This window comes from Mastomys coucha, unplaced genomic scaffold (assembly GCF_008632895.1).
Source record: "Mastomys coucha isolate ucsf_1 unplaced genomic scaffold, UCSF_Mcou_1 pScaffold14, whole genome shotgun sequence".
NCBI classification, from domain to species: Eukaryota; Metazoa; Chordata; class Mammalia; order Rodentia; family Muridae; genus Mastomys; species Mastomys coucha.
In genome coordinates this window covers 122,601,002-122,604,281 of record NW_022196896.1, presented here as the reverse complement: position 1 = coordinate 122,604,281, position 3,280 = coordinate 122,601,002, and positions in this window count along the sequence as shown.

Here is a 3,280-nt window from a genome sequence, read left to right as displayed (position 1 = left end):
AATTTACATGTAAATAAAGAAAATATCTAAAAAAAAACAAAAAAACAAAAAAATACAGTCATTAAGTCTCCCAACCAAAAAAAATCCCAGGACCAGATAGGTTTAGTGCAGAGTTTTATCAGACCATCAAAGAAGACTTAATACCAATACTTCTCAAACTATTCCACAAAATAGAAACAGAAGGTACTCTACCCAATTCAGTCTACGAATCAACAACTACTCTTATACCTCAACCACAGACCTAATGAAGAAAGAAAACTTCAGACCAATTTCCCTTATGAATATCGATGCAAAAATACTCCATAAAATTCTTGCAAACCGAATCCAAGAACACATCAAAACGATCATTCATCATGAACAAGTAGGTTTCATCCCAGGGTGCAGGGATGGTTCAATGTATGGAAATCCATCAACATAGTTCACTATATAAACAAACTCAAAGAAAAAAAAAAACATATGATCATCTTATTAGATGCTGAGAAAGCATTTGACAAAATCCAACATCCATTCATGATAAAAGTCTTGGATAGATCAGGAATTCCAGGCCCATACATAAACATAGTAAAAGCAATATACAGCAAACTAGTAGCCAACATCAAACTAAGTGGAGGGAAACTTGAAGCAATCCCACTAAAATCAGGTATTAGACAAGACTGCCCACTATCTCCCTACCAATTCAATATTGTACTTGAAGTCCTAGCATGAGCAATTAGAGAACAAAAGGAGATCAAAGGGATATGAATTGGAAAGAGAGAAGTCAAATTATCATTATTTGCTGATGATATGATAGTATACTTAAATGACCCCAAAAATTCCACCAGAGAGCTTCTAAACCTGATAAACTTCAGCGAAGTAGCTAGATATAAAATTAACTCAAGCAAATCAGTGACCTTCCTCTATACAAACGATAAACAGGCTGAGAAAGAATTTAGGGAAACAACACACTTCACAATAGTCACAAATAACATAAAATATCTTGGTGTGACTCTAACCAAACAAGTGAAAGAACTGTTTGACAAAAACTCCAAGTCTCTGAAGACGGACATTGAAGAAAATCACAGAAGATGGAAAGATCTCCCATGCTCGTGGATTGGTAGGATTAATATAGTAAAAATGGCCATCTTGCCAAAAGCAATCTACAGATTCAATGCAATTCCCATCAAAATTCCAACTCAATTATTCACAGACTTAGAAAGAGCAATTTGCAAATTCATCTGGAATAACAAAAATCCCAGGATAGCCAAAACTATTCTCAACAACAAAGGAACCTCTGGTGGAATCACCATCCTAGACTTTAAGCTGTACTACAAAGAAATTGCAAACTGGTACAACCACTCTGGAAGTCAGTTTGGAGGTTCCCCTGGAAATTGGATGTAGTTCTACCGGAGGACCCAGCTATACCACTCCTGGGCATATACCTAAAAGATGCTCCAACATGTAATAAGGACACATGCTCCACCATGTTCATAGCAGCCTTATTTATAATAGCCAGAACCTGGAAACAACCCAGATGTCCCTCAAGAGAAGAATGCGTACAGAAATTGTGGTACATCTACACAATAGAGTACTACTCAGCTATTAAAAACAATGATTTTATGAAATTCTTGGGGAAATGGATGGACCTGGAGAATATCATCCTGAGTGAGGTAACCCAATCACAAAAGAACACAGATGGTATGCATTCTCTGATAAGTGGATATTAGCCCAGAAGACTGGAATAGCCAAAGTACAAACCACAAACCATAAGAAATTCAAGAAGAAGGAAGACCAAAGTGTGCATACTTCATTCCTTCTTAAAAGGGGGAACAAAATACCCATGGAAGGAGATGTAGAGATTAACTATGGAGCAGACACTGAAGGAAGGACAATTCAGAGACTGCTCCACCTGGGAAGCCTTCCCATGTTTAATCATCAAATCTAGGCACTATCATGGAAGCCAGCAAGTGCTGGATGACAGGGGCCTGATATAGCTGTCTCCTGAGAGGCTCTGACATTGCCTGACTAATACAGAAGTAGAGGCTCACAGCCATCCATTGGACGGAGTACAGGTTACCCAATGAAGGAGCTAGAGAAAGGACCCAAAGAGCTGAAGGATTTGCAGCCCCATAGCACGAACAACAATATGAGCTAACTAGTACCCTCAGAGCTCCCAGGAATTAAAATTCCAACCAAAGAGTACAGATGGAGGGACTCATGGCTCCAGCAGCATGTGTATAGCAGAGTATTGCCAAGTTGGTCATCAATGGGAGGAGAAGCCCTTGGCCCTGTGAAGTTTCTATGCCCGAGTATAAGGGAATGCCAGGGGCATTAAGCAGGAGTTGGTGGGATGGTGAGCAGGGGGAGGGGGGATGAAACAGGTGATTGTTTTAGTTTTTGTTTTTTGTTTTTATTTTATTTTATTTTTTGGAGGGTAATCTTGGAAAAGAGATACTGTAAATAAAGAAAACATCTAATAAAAAAAGGAAAAAAATAAATGGTGGTGGTCTAACTGGTAGCCTGTATGTAGAAAAATAAAAATCTATCCATATTTTTAACCTTGTATAATTCATAAGATGCTGATTTAAAATTCAGATCTATATTATATTTCTCAAACAAATACTTGATTTAATCAATAAGAAATATAATCAGCGAGTGGAAGTTAGAGAGCTGGAAAAGCTAAGAACACAAAAAGAAGTGTTACAGAGTCAACTAACCTAGGCCTATGTGGGCTTCAGAGACTGAACCACTGACCAAAGATCATGTAGGGGCTGCTACATTTGTAGCAGATATGCAGCTTAGTCTTTATGTGCATCCCTTCACAACTGGAGCAAAGTCTCTGACTAGGGTCCATGCCATTGGATCACCTTTCTCTATCTGGACAGCTTAGTTGGGCATCATTGAGAGATAATGTGCCTAGGCCTACTGTGACTGGTCGTCCCAGAGTGTAGTGGTACACAAGACATCTCCTCTGTCTCTGAGGAGAAGAGGAGGGGAAACAGAGAAGGGGAAGGGATTTGTAAGGGTGGGTCTGTGAGGAGAGGTGGGATGGGGGAATCTCTGTCATCAGGGAGCACTGAATACATTTTTAAATATCTGTATAGCAGTCTATTGTAAAAGATTTAAAAATAAATAAAAACCATTTTTCTTATAAATGTATATATAAATTTAAAATTTTTCTTTTTTTCCATTTCTTCCCAACAAACCTTTTTTAACTTTAATGCTGTCTTTCTGTATATGGCTTGATAAATTAGACTTGTTTGCATCAGTGTGGATGAGTGTCTCCTCTTTTAAATGATGTAAT